This window comes from Ambystoma mexicanum, chromosome 4q (assembly GCF_040938575.1).
Source record: "Ambystoma mexicanum isolate Mex_15411 chromosome 4q, UKY_AmexF1_1, whole genome shotgun sequence".
Classification (NCBI taxonomy): Eukaryota; Metazoa; Chordata; class Amphibia; order Caudata; family Ambystomatidae; genus Ambystoma; species Ambystoma mexicanum.
The window spans coordinates 61,321,150-61,339,898 of NC_090928.1; positions in this window are offsets into that span (position 1 = coordinate 61,321,150).

The following is an 18,749-nucleotide window of genomic DNA, read 5'->3' on the forward strand; positions in this document are numbered from 1 at the left end:
GGTGATAGGGGACATGAGTGGGGGCCTGGTGGAGGCTGCCCCTGCACTGCTGGGGGGTGGGGGTGATGGGAGACATGAGTGGGGGCCTGGTGGAGGCTGCCCCTGGTGGCTGGGGTTGGGGGTGGTGGGAGACATGATTGGGGGCCTGGTGGAGGGTGCCCCTGGTGGCTGGGGGGTGGAGGTGGTGGTAGACATGAGTGGGGGCCTGGTGGAGGGTTCCCCTGGTGGCTGGGGGGTGGGGGTGATGGGAGACATGAGTGGGGGCCTGGTGGAGGCTGCCCCTGGTGGCTGGGGGGTGGGGGTGGTGGGAGACATGAGTGGGGGCCTGGTGGAGGCTGCCCCTGCACTGCGGGGGGTGGTGGTGATGGGAGACATGAGTGGGGGCCTGGTGGAGGCTGCCCCTGCACTGCTGGGGGGTGGGGGTGATGGGAGACATGAGTGGGGGCATGGTGGAGGCTGCCCCTGCACTGCTGGGGGGTGGGGGTGATAGGGGACATGAGTGGGGGCCTGGTGGAGGCTGTCCCTGCACTGCTGGGGGGTGGGGGTGGTGGGAGACATGATTGGGGGCCTGCTGGAGGCTGCCCCTGGTGGCCGGGGGGTGGGGGTGGTGGTAGACATGAGTGGGGGCCTGGTGGAGGGTACCCCTGGTGGCTGGGGGTGGGGGTGATGGGAGACATGAGTGGGGGCCTGGTGGAGGCTGCCCCTGGTGGCTGGGGGGTGGGGGTGGTGGGAGACATGAGTGGGGGCCTGGTGGAGGCTGCCCCAGCACTGCTGGGGGGTGGGGGTGATAGGGGACATGAGTGGGGGCCTGGTGGAGGCTGCCCCTGCACTGCTGGGGGGGTGATGGGAGACATGAGTGGGGGCCTGGTGGAGGCTGCCCCTGGTGGCTGGGAGTGGGGGTGATGGGAGACATGAGTGGGGGCCTGGTGGAGGGTGCCCCTGGTGGCTGGGGGGTGGGGGTAATGGTAGACATGAGTGGGGGCCTGGTGGAGGCTGCCCCTGCACTGCTGGGGGGTGGGGGTGGTGGGAGACATGATTGGGGGCCTGGTGGAGGGTGCCCCTGGTGGCTGGGGGTGGGGTGGTGGTAGACATGAGTGGGGGCCTGGTGGAGGGTGCCCCTGGTGGCTGGGGGGTGGGGGTGGATGGGAGACATGAGTGGGGGCCTGGTGGAGGCTGCCCCTGGTGGCTGGGGGGTGGGGTGGTGGGAGACATGAGTGGGGGCCTGGTGGAGGCTGCCCCTGCACTGCTGGAGGGTGGGGGTGATAGGGGACATGAGTGGGGGCCTGGTGGAGGCTGCCCCTGCACTGCTGGGGGGTGGGGGTGATGGGAGACATGAGTGGGGGCCTGGTGGAGGCTGCCCCTGCACTGCTGGGTAGTGGGGGTGATGGGAGACATGAGTGGGGGCCTGGTGGAGGGTGCCCCTGGTGGCTGGGGGGTGGGGGTGCAGGGAGACATGAGTTGGACATGAGTGGGGGCCTGGTGGAGGCTGCCCCTGCACTGCTAGGGGGTGGGGGTGATAGGGGACATGAGTGGGGGCCTGGTGGAGGCTGCCCCTGCACTGCTGGGGGGTGATGGGAGACATGAGTGGGGGCCTGTTGGAGGGTGCCCCTGGTGGCTGGGGGGTGGGGGTAATGGTAGACATGAGTGGGGGCCTGGTGGAGGCTGCCCCTGCACTGCTGGGGGGTGGGGGCGGTGGGAGACATGATTGGGGGCCTGGTGGAGGGTGCCCCTGGTGGCTGGGGGTGGGGTGGAGGTAGACATGAGTGGGGGCCTGGTGGAGGGTGCCCCTGGTGGCTGGGGGGTGGGGGTGGATGGGAGACATGAGTGGGGGCCTGGTGGAGGCTGCCCCTGGTGGCTGGGGGGTGGGGCAGTGGGAGACATGAATGGGGGCCTGGTGGAGGCTGCCCCTGCACTGCTGGGGGGTGGGGGTGATAGGGGACATGAGTGGGGGCCTGGTGGAGGCTGCCCCTGCACTGCTGGGGGGTGGGGGTGATGGGAGACATGAGTGGGGGCCTGGTGGAGGCTGCCCCTGCACTGCTGGGGGGTGGGAGTGATGGGAGACATGAGTGGGGGCTTGGTGGAGGGTGCCCCTGCACTGCTGGGGGGTGGGGGTGCAGGGAGACATGAGTTGGACATGAGTGGGGGCCTGGTGGAGGCTGCCCCGGCACTGCTGGGGGGTGGGGGTGATGGGAGACATGAGTGGGGGCCTGGTGGAGGCTGCCCCTGCACTGCTGGGGGGTGGGGGTGATAGGGGACATGAGTGGGGGCCTGGTGGAGGCTGCCCCTGCACTGCTGGGGGGTGGGGGTGATGGGAGACATGCGTGGGGGCCTGGTGGAGGCTGCCCCTGGTGGCTGGGGGGTGGTGGTGGTGGGGGACATGAGTGAGGGCCTGGTGGAGGCTGCCACTGCACTGCTGGCGGGTGGGGGTGGTGGGAGACATGAGTGGGGGCCTGGTGGAGGCTGCCCCTGGTGGCTGGGGGGTGGGGGTAATGGTAGACATGAGTGGGGGCCTGGTGGAGGCTGCCCCTGCACTGCTGGGGGTTGGGGGTGATGGGAGACATGAGTGGGGGCCTGGTGGAGCCTGCCCCTGGTGGCTGGGGGGTGGGGGTAATGGTAGACATGAGTGGGGGCCTGGTGGAGGCTGCCGCTGCACTGCTGGGGGGTGGGGGTGGTGGGAGACATGAGTGGGGGCCTGGTGGAGGGTGCCCCTGGTGGCTGGGGGGTGGGGGTGGTGGTAGACATGAGTGGGGGCCTGGTGGAGGGTGCCCCTGCACTGCTGGGGGGTGTGGGTGGTGGGAGACATGATTGGGGGCCTGGTGGAGGATGCCCCTGGTGGCTGGGGGTTGGGGGTGGTGGTAGACATGAGTGGGGGCCTGGTGGAGGCTGCCCCTGGTGGCTGGGGGGTGGGGGTGATGGGAGACATGAGTGGGGGCCTGGTGGAGGCTGCCCCTGCACTGCTGGGGGGTGGGGGTGATGGGAGACATGAGTGGGGGCATGGTGGAGGCTGCCCCTGCACTGCTTGGGGGTGGGGGTGATAGGGGACATGAGTGGGGTCCTGGTGGAGGCTGCCCCTGCACTGCTGGGGGGTGGGGGTGATGGAAGACATGAGTGAGGGCCTGGTGGAGGGTGCCCCTGGTGGCTGGGGGGTGGGGGTGCAGGGAGACATGAGTTGGACATGAGTGGGGGCCTGGTGGAGGCTGCCCCTGCACTGCTGGGGGTGGGGGTGATGGGAGACATGAGTGGGGGCCTGGTGGAGGCTGCCCCTGCACTGCTGGGGGGCAGGGGTGATAGGGGACATGAGTGGGGGCCTGGTGGAGGCTGCCCCTGCACTGCTGGGGGGTGGGGGTGATGGGAGACATGGGTGGGGGCCTGCTGGAGGCTGCCCCTGGTGGCTGGGGGTGGGGGGGTGGGAGACATGAGTGGGGGCCTGGTGGAGGCTGCCCCTGCACTGCTGGGGGTGGGGGTGATAGGGGACATGAGTGGGGGCCTGGTGGAGGCTGCCCCTGCACTGCTGGGGGGCGGGGATGATGGGAGACATGAGTGGGGGCCTGGTGGAGGCTGCCCCTGGTGGCTGGGGGGTGGGGGTGGTGGGAGACATGAGTGGGGACCTGGTGGAGGCTTCCCCTGCACTGCTGGGGGGTGGGGGTGATGGGAGACATGCGTGGGGGCCTGGTGGAGGCTGCTCCTGGTGGCTGGGGGTGCAGGGGGACATGCGTTGGTGGGCAGTAGTGCAAGGTGACATGTGGGTTGGCTGGGGGGCATGGCCATGGTGGATGGGGTGCCTGCAGGACATGTGCAGGGTAGGCCCCTGTGGTGTGGGCCACCTGCAGGGGCAGTGGAGGGTGTAGAGGGAACACCTGGGAGGACCCACACGTGCAATTCACGTGTGGTGCTCCCTGCGCACCCCTGTAATACAATTACCCTGATGGAATTGCGTGTGATACTTCCTGCGCACCCCTGAAATACACGTACCCTACTGCTTTTGCGTGTGATACTTCCCGCGCACCCCTGGAATACACGTACCCTGATGGAATTGCGTGTGATACTTCCTGCGCACCCCTGAAATACACGTACTCTGCTGATTTTGCGTGTGATACTTCCCGCGCACCCCTGAAATACACGTACCCTGCTGCTTTTGCGTGTGATACTTCCCGTGCACCCCTGGAATACACGTACTCTGCTGATTTTGCGTGTGATACTTCCCGTGCACCCCTGGAATACACGTACCCTGCTGTTTTTGCGTGTGATACTTCCCGCGCACCCCTGGAATACACGTACCCTGATGGAATTGCGTGTGATACTTCACGCGCACCCCTGAGATACACGTACCCTGCTGCTTTTGCGTGTGATACTTCCCGCGCACCCCTGAAATACACGTACCCTGCTGCTTTTGCGTGTGATACTTCCCCTGCACCCCTGGAATACACGTACCCTGCTGTTTTTGCCTGTGAGACTTCCCGCGCACCCCTGCAATACACATACCCTGATGGAATCGCGTGTGATACTTCCCGCGCACCCCTGAGATACACGTACCTTGCTGCTTTTGCGTGTGATACTTCCCGCGCACCCCTGAAATACACATACCCTGCTGCTTTTGCGTGTGATACTTCCCGCGCACCCCTGGAATACACGTACCCTGCTGTTTTTGCGTGTCTTACTTCCCACGCACCCCTGATGTACACGTACCCAGGACAACCGCGTGTAGAACTTCCCGCGAACCACTGAAATACACGTTCCCCGCTTTGGCGTTTGCTGTTTGCCAGCCCTGTGAACTGGTCCAGGGTTAGCGCAGCCCTTTGCGATGATTAGGGGATTTTGAAGGCTTTTCCTTGCGCGAGGGCGTTCTTGGGGACGTAACTGGCGCTGCTGCAGGGTCGCTGAGCCACTCTGCACCACGGCTGGTTTCGGAGGCTAAAATCCATGAATACGCTGTGCGATGAAAAGGATTTTTTCGCACGCGGCTGGCGCAGTGCATCGCACGGGGACACTGTGCGCCAGCCGCGTGCGCCATTTTTGTGCGAATTTCTATGAATTACCCTGTAAGTGAATTAATTAGCTTGAAAGTGGGCAAAGCACAGGAAAGGGGCTGGATCGCAGACAAAGAACCAGGCTTTCTTATTATGGACAAACCTAGGAAGCCCCAGTTCTACACACTCCCAAAAATACATAAAACTCAGACCAAGCCCCCTGGTCATCCAATAGTTTCTGGCATTGATTCAATGCTTGAGTCCCTGTCTAAATTTGCGGACATCTATCTCCAACAGCTTGTTAAAGAAATGGCATCCTACGTCAAGGACCCGACACAAATTATTAAAGAAGTTGAACAGCTGAGTTTTGATGAAAGCCAAGAGTTTCTCATTAGCTTGGATGTCATGGCTCTGTATACGAGCATCCCACAAGGCCTATCCCTGGTAGTAATTGAAGAACAACTGAGACAAACTACATTGGGAACCCAAACTCCTATATCATTCAATGTCTGCTGCGCAGTGGTTGCACTTATGGAGAACTATTTTCACTTTAATGGCAATTACCATGAACAAAGGAGAGAGACTGCAATGGGGCAACACTGGCCACGAGTGTTGTCAACCTCAATATGGAATTTTTTGAGGTGAAATGGATTTATGCATACCCCAATTTAAAGAAATATTTATGGCTGTGGCAGCGATATATAGATGATGTCCTGATCATCTGGACAGGCAACGAGATGGAAGCATCTAGCCTTTTTGAGTGGATTAACCAGCAAGATGGTCATTTAAAATTCACATATACATCGAACTGTAATGAAATCAACTATTTGGACTTGACCATAATAGTGGATAGTGAAAATAAAAGACTAATGGTGAAACCATTCCATAAACAAACGGTTAAGAACTCTCTATTACACTACACTAGTTTCCACCCCAAGCCGCACGAGATAATCTGCAGCTGGGCCAATTTCTCAGATTGAAAAGAAACAGTACCAACCTCAAAGACTATAAACAAGAAGCAGAGAACCTAAGGGACAAACTACATAAGAGGGGATAACCTGCAAAAATCACAGTTCTGAAATGGGCCAAGAACAGCAATCTGGAAGCCCTCTTGGATCAGAACAGAGGTAGTGAGGAAAAGAAAGGATAAACACTGGTATTTGTTAACACGTTTAGCCACCTTTCAAACCAGATTCAGAAGATCATCCATAGAAATGGGAATATACTGGAGCAAGGGAGTAGTCCTTTGGAGAGACCCTGATAGCCTACAAAAGAAGTAAGAACATCAGCGATCAAGTTACAGGTAATAACTTAGCACAATGGAAATCAAGACAACAAACTATCACGGAGAGTTGGGATATGGGGAGGCCGTTTGGACATACCCCATGTGGGAATTGTACATGTTGTAAACAGACCAAAAGCAGCACAGAACTGCACATAGGTCTACCAAGAATGTGGACACAAAACACCTTTACAAATTGTAATTCAGCAATGGTGGTGTACGCAATCTGGTGCACCTGCGACAAAATCTATATAGGGAAGAAAGAGAGGAAAATAAAAACTTGGATAACAGAACACAAAAGTTGCATAAAAAATAGAATACACACAGCACCTTTGGTGAGCCATTTTATTGAATTTATTAATAAGGCTGAAGATCTCAGATGGACTATCTTGTACCAGGTTAAACCAGGAGCGATGGAAATATGGATAAAAGAAGGCTAATTGGCAAAGAAAATGAATTAATCTATCCCAGAAAAAAATTCAAGAACATGCCTAAATTACAGGTTGACTTTTTTATCATAAAAAAGAAAAATGCAAATTACACAGAATAACAATTATGCCCACTTTGTGTTTCACAGTGCGAATACATTGCAATAACTGTGGAACTGATTAATGGAATTTGTGTGCCGAAAAACGGGGATTTGTGTGCCATTCTGCCCTCACATCCCTGTTTAACAAATGGGGATTTGCGTGCAGAATGGCGACAAATTCCATGAATCAGCCCCTGTGTGTTTTTATCTGTGCCAAGTCCTGCCAACTGTCCAATGCAACTTTGCACTTGCCAAGAGAAATACACTTTGGAAAAGAAAATGCAGCAAAACTCTTCGACACATAAATGCGGGAATACATGCACGATAAAAATAGATAGCACTTAATACGAAGCAATCTTCATCATTCTTTCTGCCTGCCCCACCCAGGATCGTTCAGATAAAGATTGCTTCAGCATCAGGCAGCCTGTCAACAGTGAATTATTTCCCCTGTCTGAGTTTCACCCCCTAAGCCCCTATTGCAGTTCAAACCCACGCTAACATGTGCATGCTAAAATATTGAACCATCGAAATATAGTCTCACCTCTAAAGTTCAGAGCCCCTACTTCTACACTCCCTAATTATTTTACTGCTGGAATATAACCCGAAATCACTGCAGGAAAAACAAACATTGAGTTCTAAAACATGTGTGGTTCTCCCAACTGAATCTTCTCTTATCAGTCGAAAATAAATTATACACAAATGGCCAAATTCCAACATGAGAAACTTTATTTACACATTTCTAGTCTTGAGCAAATGAATTATGAATCTTGATTAAAAAAAAGATATCTTTAAGAAAGAACAAAAAACATAGTTTTTCTGTGTCTTTTTTATATTCTCTTGATCACCTTTATATTTTTATCTTTTTAAATTGGTGATCTATTTATTTTTTATTTTTTATCTTCTTTTCAATTATAATTCTTTTTTTTATTTTTTATCTTTTTATCTTTTGATCACCTTCATTTTTTATCTTTAAAAAAAATCAAATCATTATCATTTTCAGAAAACATACATCCAACAAAACTGTGTCATTGGCTTCAGTCCAATGTTGGAAACAGCTTTGACCCATGAACCTGTGCAAGACCTTGATCAATAAATGGAAGGGGCCACCTTGAAACAGGTACCTGTCTGTTTAATTCCTGTAGGTCTGCACACAAGCGCCATTGGCCATTAGGTTTGAGCACACTTAATATAGAGGTATTTGATGTACTATGATGTACTATGAATAGGCCTGATGATTCCTCTAGATTCTAAATGTTTGATTATTTCAGCGGGTGATTCCAAACATGCCATGGGTAACCTATATTGTTGCCCAAATACTGGCTCCCTACCATGTCCTCCTGGTAGTGTGGCAACATGCAAATCTGTTAACCCAGAGATATGCATCTTTGGCAAAAACCTGTTTGAATGCCATACATATTTTTCTCAATTGGTCTTTTTCTTCTTCACTTGTGCAAGCATCTGCAGCTTGAATTTGCTCTTCTACCATTTTAGAAAAGTCTGGGAAGTCCTCCAAAGGAGGAACCTCTGTACTTTCCTCTAATCGTGTGGCAGTAGCTCTTTGGTGGGTCGCTACACTGAAATATTTAGGGAGATTGACCTCCATTTCAATATGCTGGTTTTCTCTTTTAGATTCACTTAATTCAAACAGATTATAATCATATTGATGACAGCACAATATTTCACTTGGCTCATAAGGGTACACAGAATGAACTTTACATTTTCCCTTAAGCTTAGACTCCAATGATTCTGGCAACTCACTCTGTGCAGTCATATAGCTTTCAGGAATTTTCCCAATCACTACGTTACTGAAATCAGCAGTGTAGTAAGTCTTCTGTATTACCATTCCAATTGCTGAATTCTCTTCCAAATGAATGCCATCACACCCTTTATTGTCCACCAGGATTTGAATGGGTTCATTCCCAATGTCTGTGAGTGGTGTATGTTCACATTCTAACCCTTGTTGCCTCAAGGATTCATTTAGGCACATAAATGCATCAGAACCTTTTATCTGTTGTCCCATTCTGTATTTTAATGCTACTCTAACGTGTCTGGTGAATGCGGGAATGGTAGCATCCCTTTTCTCCTGCAGTTCAATAGCATATAGTGTCATCTGGGCGCAATGGTAAGCTTGTCTTTTGTCTTCAAATTCAGGTGCGGCTCCACCTAACCTGGACCAAACCTTTTAATTTAGAAAGTCTAATTCATACACATTCTGTGCATGACGTCATTTCCTAAATACATTTTAATTTGTGTCACGCTCACGAGCCACACATTGTGATGAATACTCTTGGGACCAATTGTAATCTTTAACATGCATCTCCCTACAATTCTTTGTCCTGACTCGGGGTCATCTAGGCCAAAATGTGTTGTTCCTTTTTTCTGAAATTTGGGATCTCCTCCCTGTCAATTATTTGCTGGAGTACCTTTTAATTAATCAAAGTTCTTTCACGTTCAAGTACTGAAGTGGCTTCAATCATTTCAGAATGCCCATTCACATGGATAGGAATCCTTAGCTGCCCATCTCCCATATGTATTTCTGAGACGGTTAAAATATGCTTTTCTTTGTTTATCTATGGAGTGACATTTGGTTTGCATTTTTCTTCATTTAGATAAAACCGCAACATATTTTCATCTATTTCTGTTTGCCATTTTTTCTTGGGGTCCAAATAAATCACCAAGGCTGCTTCTCCTTTTCTCTTTGCATTTCATCTTGACACATGAGAATGACAGTAATGCGTGGCACAGAGCCATTCTGAAAATATACTTCCACTGCACTTTATGATTTAGCACAGGTATGGCATTCTTTTACACTGTTGCTTTGTGTCATTATTTTCTTAGGTCTCAATGGTTTTTTAGCTAAGGACCATAATACTCCATTGATGGGCGACAACCTCTTCAGGCAATTCGTCCCTATGAGAAAAGGTATTTTTATTAATGTATGTGATCAATACTTCCTGTCTCATCCAATGCTTCAATATCTTTATGTCAACCTCAGTGACACCTTCGATAGGTATTTCATCCCCATGGAAGTTGTGCACAGGGCCTTCATTTCGCATCAGCTTTATGTGATGTTTTGGGGATCCTCCTTCATTGATACTTTTCACTAGTTCTTTTGACGTTATAGTTGCTTGGGCACCCGCATCAATCATTGCAAATACATCACATTGTTCTTCAATAGTAGTAGGAGCATAGTACCTATCTTCAACCTCTTCTAGTACACATAAAAAGTATGAATCTTTGCTGATTTCAGGACTTACTTTCATTAGCTCCTTTTCACTCTTTGCTAGGCAAAGGGGCATATGAAATGACATCTTTCCCTCCTTTTTCCACACTTCATTTTGAATTTCTTTGTCAATTCTCTTGGGCTCAGAACCCATTTGGAGTGTAGCCACTGACGGCCCCTCTGACTTGGGACATCTAGCGTTCACATCACAATTTCTTATTGTACTTTTCTCATTTTCTGGATTCTTTACACTGCAACCTTTTGACTGGATATTTTCACAATTGTCACGTGACAGCCTGTCAACTTCTGGTGCATAACACTTATCTGCGTTGTGCATGGAGCCTGTCATTTCTGTCCCTTGGAATATCCGTGGTTCAAAATACTCTTCAGGTGACTGACTTGCACCCTCATTTTGAGTTACTCTTTCCTATATATGGGTATCAACAGTATTCTGAAAATCAAGTGAGGATAATCTATCAGTTAATCCTAACTCTTTGCCTTGTGTTTTATTTTCACATTGGATTCTCTTTTTAAATCTGTTTCTCTATTCTTAGGTTTTTCTTGTTCATTTTGCCCCTTTTGTTCTTCATTTTCATACACCTCAATAGAGTTGTTCAACTCTAAATTGAATCACACTCCCTTTTTGTGTGTGTTGAAATTGCCTGTCTCACTTTCATTTGTTTGTTTTCTTATTTTTAAATCAGTAGTCTTACATTCTACAGAGTTAGGGTTAAAGGCCACACCAAGCGTGAAAATGCTATTTTCACATTTTTAAGGTATTGGAGAAGGGACATATCTGGCTTTGCCATTATAGTATAAACTTCTTTTTGGCATCCTGTATAGACTAAGGTGAGAATTGATGTTTAATCTCTTTCTCAAAGTCCACCCATGACAAATATTCCTGTTCATTGAGACCACGAATGACACTAGCAGCTGCTGAACCAATGGTTAGGTGAAAGGACTGTCTACATTGTTCCTTAGGTAGCTTGAGGGCTTTAAATATATCATGAACGGTTTCTAAGTTGTCTTCCATGCAACAATCGCCTCCTTTTGTGTATGGCTTAATCAAAGTCTTGGTAGATTTCATAATTTTGATAGGTCTCCATGGTCCAATCTGGTGTGTGTCATTCTGTCGCTCATTTCTGTTCTCTTGTGGACAGGAATGATTGTGAATATTTGCTGGTGAATCAGACTGCACCATTGGGTTATAACTAGGTCTGGCCACAGGGACAGCTGTTGGTACATTGTTTCCTTGGCCAGACCTGTGAAAGAGTTCAGTTCCATTGAATGCAGTGGCTTGTCGCCTTTCCTGAGACCTGAGACTAAATATTTGCTGTTCTAAGTTTTTGCACTGTCCATGAAGCTGTTCTGCCTCATGACAGAGATTTGATTTCTCAACCCTGACCTTATTGATTATTGCTTGCAATATATTGATTTGTGTCTGACACTGATTAAGCGCTTTGTCCTTTTTGTCATTTTCTTCCAGTAATTTGAATATCTCCTGTTCCATAGCATGGAATTCTCTGTCTTTCTCCCTGTTATCTTCTCTACGCATTTGTATCTTCGAAATAGCAACATCTTTGTCTTGTCTTATTTCATCTAAAATTGCTTTTAAGTGTGTTAATTCTTGCTCACTCTCATTGAACTGTTTCTCTTTCTGAGCTAATTGAGTAGCCATATTGCTGCATTTAGCTTGCAATTCCATGTCTAGCTCCCTCTATTTTAATTCTGCTTTTAAGGGCTGCACCAGATCACATTCAATGTCCGAACTACATTGTAACTTCATAATGACTTCACTGTCATTCCTTTGCATCCTTATGGACCAATGTAGCAAAAACCACAATTTTGCGCATAATCTGATGATGCAGTTTTTCTCCTCCTTGGTCCTGGTGCTTGGAATATTCTAAGGAGGCACACCTGCACAATGCTTCCTTCATCAAAAATGTTTTCAAATGCCTCCCGTTCTACCTCTGTGGAAATTCTGTCTTTCCATATTGTCACATTTTCTGAGAACTAAACTGCATGGGCATTAAGCTTTGCCTCAAGATATTTAGCCAATTCAGAAATCTCTGCCTGGATTTAGAACATGGTGACCCTATTGTGTCAATCAAATGAGCACACAGTACTGCACCACTTCACAGCACTAATTCAATTAATGAGTGCACAATATGGTTATGCAAGGCCATGCCCAGTAACTATTTTAAAGTTTCCCAATGGCAACTCACCAAATATGTTGGATATACTTTGGGGTTATATCTATTACTGTGTGATATTTTTTATGTTGATATTTGGTGGTATTTTATAAATGTATTGTGCTAACTCATTGGGGTATTTTTATAGTGGTGAGACTAAATTCAGAACATTGCCTAATAATTGTACTCAATGTCAAGAACTGTCACGTATAATTTTCAATACTGGGTGCCAGACAATTAAAGTAAATCTGAGAAACCTAGAGACTAACTCAGCTACATATTGTAGGATTGGGTGTGTTAGTTACCTGTTATAATACTAACAGATTCTTTGCTGAGACATGAGGCTAGTGAAGCTGGGGTTTGCCTATTGCCACCCTTTGGTAGCCTGATCTCACTGTGTGCCCACGAAAGTCCATCTTGGCAAAGTCCTGCATTTCCCCTCGCTGATGGGTGCAAAATAAAATCAATGTTCGACTCCTAATGTTTCCGCCACTAGAGAGCACGCTCCCTCTGCCATAAGGGACAAATCTGATAAGCTCACTGGCACACCGGCTAAAAGGAGAAACTTTTTTTTCCAATTCAGATCCCTCTAGTTGGTGATGCCACCCTTCGTGAAATGACCTGTATGAATGCGGGATTCCAATCAGAGGGGGCTAAACTCGAATGCCATTGGTTTCTAGCACCATCTCACTTTATAGTATGCAAATGAACCTCTCAGGCCAAACAAGTGAGGTGGATGCATCCTTTTGGATATATTTTGGGGTTATATCTATTACTCTGTGGTATTTTGTTATGGTGGTATTTAGTGGTATTTTATAAATATATTGTGGTAACTCGTTGGGGTATTTTTATAGTGGTGAGACTAAATTCAGAATACTGCCTAATAATTGTTTACCAGGGTCACTAACAAAAAACAAAATACTGGACTTGATACTCTCTGGATGAATGGTCTATTCCACCTTATGGTACCTTATGTACAATACCTCACTACGCCCTTTTGGCTGAATTTCAACAATTGTGAAGCATGCAATTGAAATACTGCACATTCATTCTCTCTCTCTCTAGCTAACAGCTCAGGCAGCTACTTTGTTTTGAGATAGCTCTTATCATACTTCTGTATTTTTATGCATATCAAATAAAAGAGACCAAAAGTTACTTTGAAATTGTTTTTTATCTTAAAATAGAAAAATGCAAATTACACAGAATAACATTTATGCCCACTTTATATGTCACAGTGCGAATACATGCCAATAACTGTGTGTTTTTATCTATGACAAGTCCTTGGCAATGTGGCACTTGGCAAGAGAAATACATCTTGGAAAATAAAACGCAGCAAAACCTTTCAACACTTAAATGCAGGATTACATGCACGTTAAAAATAGACAGCACTTAATACGAAGTGAACTACTTAATCTAGACTATCTGCCTCATTCAAAACAGAAGCCCCTCACTTAAACTCATATTTACCCAGATATGTTGGCGATGTTTCTAATTCAGTTTAGCATGGAAATCTTCATCAATCTTTCTACCTGCCTCACCCAGGGTCACTCAGATAAGGACTGCTTCAGCATCAGACAGCCTGCAAACAGTGAATTCTGTCTCTAGCCAGTCCTCGGTTACTTCATCTACCAGTGCCCAAAGATGTCTGAAAATGACTACCTCTTTTATTCTTTTTATAAAATATCCCTGTCACTCAAGGGAAATACCTCCCCTTGAGCAGATCATTCCACTGTAAGGACACATGATTTAACTGCTGGAGAGCAAAAGATACATCTCTCCTTGAGGGTCCTGCCTAACACAATGCCTTGTTTCCAGTGGAACCGATCTTCACATTTTTTTTATCTCCCAATGCAAATCCAGCCTGCACTTTTCATTTCCCATTTTTAAAGAGCAACATGCTTTTTCCAAACTACCTTTAGGCTATTTCTTCATGGACTACTTTGCACTAAATGTTATTAAGGGATTCAGTTACATGTTAACTGGGGTTGGGTTAGTATGTTAATTTAAATTAGTATGTTTAGTGCAGCTCAATCCATTGAAATATCATCCTGCAGCAACGTGCAATTTCAACCATGTGCTCTGTGCATTGGCATCTATTTAATTATTCCTGAGTCCAGAACTGAGTTTCACCCCCTAAGCCCCTATTGCAGTTCAAACCAATGCTAACATGTGCATGCTAAATTAATGAACCGTTGAAATGTAGAGTCTCACCACTAAAATTCAGGGCCCCTAATCCTTCACTCCCCCAATATGGATAACAACCACTCACTCATGAACTTATGTTTGAACTTACAGAGAGAATCTCTGGGGGCAGCCAATAATGCCCCGGGCACTTCTTCAGTAATAGTAATAATAATTGGCATTAATATGTCAGCCATGCCAGATTTGGAGACATTGGTGTCTGACTCAACAGATTCTGAAAGCAAAACCAACAGTGAGGCTCATACCAGAGATTCATGCAGGAGTGTTCTAGAAGTTAACGAAGACCCCCTCCCATGACCCTAAGTGCTATTGCTGCAACCATCGATGCAGTATTTGGTCTTTGTGCTACCCTGGCAAAGGAGAAAATTGAGCTGAAGAACATCCTGGCAAGGGTTCTAGATGTCATTCTTATAAATAGCAACCCTTCTAGGTCCTTAAATATTAGTGCAACCTCCTGGGATTGTTATTCTACTCTGGCACGCGCAAGTCATCGCATGCCCGGCCTTGTGCAGGACTGAGAAGGTGGCGTTATGTGGGCAACAGCTCTTAATGAGCACCTCTGCCATCCTGCCAAGGCCATCAGTGCGTTGATGCCGGTAACTGTAGACATTATTAAACTTGTATCTCGACCTGAGCTTTCAATGGTAGACTACATTGAAATCAGAGATGGCAGAGTGACTGACCATGAGCCCACATCTTTCAGATGCCCAAAAAGGTGCAGAAGCACAAAGACAAAATAGAGCCTGGAATGAAGTAAGGCCCCGGACCTACCAATAATTATCCAACTGAAGATGGGCACGTTAACATGGTGGGGGTATGTACTAGAAACTGCTCTTTACCACTAGTGGGAGTGCCTGGAAACACTACCTGCGATAGCAGTGCAGCAAAACCATTCACAGACCCCTCTTGTGTCTTGGTTATGGCTCCCTGAGTGAGGGACTAATTTATCTTCTGCTATGCCCCATGATTTAAATAATATTCCCCACAAGCAGGCTAAGCTACTACTTCTGCCTAGTAATGGGCTTGTGCAAAATCCAGGCCAGATATGTCTTGTGGCATCTTTACCAATTGCCTCATCTGACTTCCGGCAAAGCAACAGGTGCAGAAAATGATATGGAGAGAACTCTGAACGAACATCGCCCACTTGAAGGTGTATCATCGGAACTTTCCAGTTTTGGCAAATGGGTTAAACTGGTGCAAATCACTCCAACTGTATAGAGCCTATTCCTAAACCATGATTTCCTCCTAAGATTATTTCATGGAATCCCGTCATTAAGGGCAATATCGACTGCAGATATGGACCATGTTGAACTGCCTGATGCTGATTCTACTCAGAATTGGGCAGTGATTGAATTTGCTATATATGTTAACCACAATTCTCTCAAATCTATGGGTTTCAACTTGATTGTGCCATGTAATATTGTGCTTGATAAGCCCCCCACTGAGATAATACAGCCAAAAGTGCAAAGTTATATTACCTCCTGTAAACTCTGTTCACTTCTCAGAAAGATTTAGTCTAATCTCATACAAAAAACCTTCTGTAGCTAAGTCTCCGTTGGTTGGATGGATCAAGCGCTGGGCTGCCGAGGCCACCAGCAGGCAATGTCAGGTACCACTGGCACTTCACACTTAGCCTATTTATCAGAATCAGTATTATGTCTAAAACAAAACCGTTGTATACAACACTGTAGTTGCAAAATAATTTATTAAAGTAATTTTTAAAGGAGTATTCCAGATTCTTATTGATGCATAGTTTGCTTTTCATTGAAACAGCCAACACGTGTTTCGACTCTCTGGGCCTCATTACACGGTAGGTGGTAAGGGATTACCGGCACCGGTAAGGGCACCAGTGCCGGTAATCCCTTACCACCCTACTACGAGGTCCCTTAGCGGGTTTTACCAGGCGTTAAGGATGGGACCCGCTAAGGGACTTCAGAGCTAATAATGAGCAAATGGGAATGGGGAATGGTTCCCGGAATGGGGACTTACCGGTCCCGCAAAGGTCGGAATGACCTGGTAAGTCCCTATTCCGGGAACACGGATCCGGAATGCGGTAAGCGGGTAGCCATGGCGCTAATAGCGCCATTGGCTACCGCCTACCGTGTAATGTCCTCTGTCTTTTTCAAGGCTAATGTGTTTGATTTATATACCTTAATAGGTGTGCTTGAAATTGCTCATCAGTTTCTAAAAAGACTTTGTGTTCCTGTGTCGTTTTCAAATAATTTGGGAACCTTTGTAAGGTGTGTGATCTATTTCAAATTAGGTGTCCTGTCAGGATTCACCTTGTTAGCAGTCTGCATGCATTTTAAAACCCCTCTCTTAGTAGTTACATATTCCTGTCTTGGAAAAGAGGCCATCAATCCTTTCTATGCACCCCGAGGGGTGTGTAAGGAATCATGGCTGCTGACATATTTATGTTGCAATAAACCTGGGCCTGCCAGCCTTTTCTGATTGACAGATGTATAGTTATTTGCCTGCCTGCTAAAGCTACATGTGGCCGCCCTGTGGGGGACTGGCTGTGGAGGCCCAAGACCATCTAAAGATAAGCCCATTCTGTCCCACAAAATCTGTACCAAACACCTTTAGTGTGGTTATTGAGAGCTCCTCCCCCATTTTGGTAATATTCTGCTCATCGATATATATATATAACACTCCAGGTCATTTTGCATTGATAAAACTCCAGTCACAAGTGGACGATATCATAACAGCATGGGTTGCTACCAACTAAAAATTTTAATGTGATTGTTGTGGGGGACTTTAACGCGCATTGTGCTTCTACTGGAGAACAGTCAACTGACCCCGATGAAGAGACTGATTTGATCGTCATAGACCCCTTACAACCTGTTATTTATTGGAACAAGTTGTGCTCATGGGGCCAGCGCTAGCCCAGCAAAGTGAATATACATGACTAAAACTATCTAGAAATGCAAGATCGAAAGGGAATGAAGGCATCTAGCACCTGGTCCAACAGAACATAGTGCTCTAGACTGGACTATGTGTGTGTGGGTTACAAGTTGCAGAGCTGTACTTTCAAGGTGCTGTTGGAATGTAATGGGCTGAGTGATCATGCAGTGCTGTCCTGGATATGAACATGGGGAACAATAAGGTCACACATGGATATCAATTTTCCACATCAATCTCTTTGCAAGACAATCAGGTTCTGTGGGCTGATTCAAATTTCAAGAAATATAATAGCTGGCTCTTACAGTTTAGCTAGATATAAGTGGGTCATTCAAAGTATGCTGAGTGATTCTATGAAATTGGTTTTCCGGCCAAGTGTGTGTATTTACGAAAAGGGGTCTGGTTGATATCCTTATTGCAAACAAGAAGAAGATACTGCACAGAGCAATACGCAGCACACAGAGCAACAAAAATATGGCCTGTGAAGCAAGGAAGGCAATATGTAACAAGCTTTGCATGCATCACAAGAATTGCGTTTCCTGTGATAGGAACAACTTAAATAATGCCAATTGCTGCTTATTGCTCCCTATGCCGTGAAGCAAAGAAAATTAAACAAATGCTGTAGGTAATATAGGCAGTATTTAGCTGAAGCCTCCCCACTGGATTTGAATCCCTTATCCAAGTCTGAGTGGTTATGCCATGTTTAAAGTCTGTATCACTACACAACTGTGGACAAGACATTGGTGGACCCTTATGGGTATGACGCTGGTTTTGCATAGGGTTTAGAGTATGAGGACCTACACTTCGATGCAGTTTTCAGTTGTTATTACTTTTAACTTTTGTACAATGCCAATGTTTTATTTTAGGAATGGACTCAACAAGCATTCCTTATTCTCAATTGAGGACAAGCGACCACTCCGGTAATTTGAATAAGTTCAACAATGGATGTAATGGCTTCTACTTCTCACGCAAATAACACAGGTTTTGGAATAAGCGCGAGTCCTACAATCCCATTGTTAAAAACAGTTTAAAGATGCTGCACAACTTTGACTCACTTTACATACTACGCAAGTTACTTCAGAGCTGGTTACAGTTACCGGCCAGGCTTGTGAAGTGAATCTGAATGCCATGCTTCACTCACCGGCTGCAGGGACACTACGGTTGCTGGTTGCTCTGCTTCCCCGACTACTGCCACTACTTCGGGCTCAATTGGGACTCACAGCCTTCTCCAGCACGGGTTTCACCGGTCCGGCCAACTTAAGTGGGAGTCTCTCGCACTCTCGGGACCCTTGGCTTGCCTTCTGCTTCTTTCCTTGGGCTTCTGCACGGTCACAGCTCTGCAATCACAGCAACTCGGCTCAAATGAGGAAAACTTCACTTCCAGCACGTCTTCCTCTGTGCAGCTTCTGCAATACAGGTTTTGGGAACACAGGACCCTCTCAGAACTTGTAGG